This window comes from Cebus imitator, unplaced genomic scaffold (assembly GCF_001604975.1).
Source record: "Cebus imitator isolate Cc_AM_T3 unplaced genomic scaffold, Cebus_imitator-1.0 Scaffold170, whole genome shotgun sequence".
Lineage (NCBI taxonomy): Eukaryota > Metazoa > Chordata > Mammalia > Primates > Cebidae > Cebus > Cebus imitator.
In genome coordinates this window covers 2,722,790-2,723,915 of record NW_016107485.1, presented here as the reverse complement: position 1 = coordinate 2,723,915, position 1,126 = coordinate 2,722,790, and the positions used below count along the sequence as shown (strand labels likewise).

The window sequence follows — 1,126 nt, the reverse complement described above, 5'->3', positions numbered from 1 at the left end:
AACAAGAGCGAAACTCCGTCTCAAAAAAAAAAAAAAAAAAGAAAGAAACCTGGAAGAATTTGTCTACTTTGAGTTTCAAATATTCTCGTAAATCTAGTCATTTCTTAGCTTCCTCAGTATCACCCTGAATTGCTGAAAAAAGTGACTCTAAAGAATCAAAGTTATTTTCTGGTCTAAGGTAGCCAACAATGGCCAAACTAAGGATTGCCCCACAGAAGTCCTCTTTAAAGGTATCCATGATATGCATTTCCATGGACTTCTTCATGGGTTCCATCCTATACTCACCACCATCTTATGAACATCTCCACTTCCAACACTGGCCCAACCATAATAAATGTCCCTGGATGTATCAGCTGGCAGATTACCACTGGCTCAGGAAAATTAGCTGTGGGGATGCCCAGCTGCTTGGAGCCACGGCCGAAGCCCCGCACCACTTGGCCCCTGCAGGAGTAGGGCAGATGCCTCATAATACAGTCCGCTTGAGGCATGGGCTGCGGCCCGGTCCGTGCGTCCTGCAGAGACGCTGTCAAAGCGGTGCCGGGACCTGGACCAGTGGGGGATGGGAAAGGGGCGTGAACCGCCTGTCGCGGGGGCGCACCAGGGACCGGGTGGCGAAAATGACATGCCGATGACACGCCGCGAGGAATCCCTGATGCAGCTGACCCAACAAAAGCTGCCTGAAAACTCAGGGGCTGGGCCACCCGACCATTTTCTTCTTCTTTTTCTTTCTTTCCCTACCTTTTAAAATATTTTATTTATTTATTTATTTATTTAGAGATGGAGTTTCCCTCTTGCTGCCCAGGCTGGAGCGCAGTGGCGCAATCTCGGCTCACTGCAACCTCCACCTCCTGGGTTCAAGCGATTCTCCTGCCTCAGTCTCCTGAGTAGCCGGAATTACGGGTGCCTGCTACCACACTGGGCTAATTTTTTGTATTTTTGGTAGAGACAGAGTTTCACCATGTTGGCCAAATTAGCTGGGCATGGTGCCAGGCGCCTGCAATCCCAGATATTCAGGAAGCTGAGGCAGAAGAATAACTTGAACCTGGAAGGCAAAGGTTGCAGCCACCCGAGATCACGCCTCTGCATTCCAGCCTGGGTGACAAAGTAAGACACCATCTCAAGAAAA

General features: G+C 49.5%; 1 protein-coding gene and 1 pseudogene across 1 annotated transcript in view; both read right to left on the bottom strand.

Annotated features, from left to right (window-relative positions):
* LOC108315226 overlaps positions 1-740 on the bottom strand; it is a 4,452-nt pseudogene extending 3,712 nt beyond the window's left edge.
* SLC25A17 (solute carrier family 25 member 17) overlaps positions 1-1,126 on the bottom strand; it is a 57,243-nt gene that overhangs the window by 23,889 nt on the left and 32,228 nt on the right. The window lies entirely within an intron of this gene.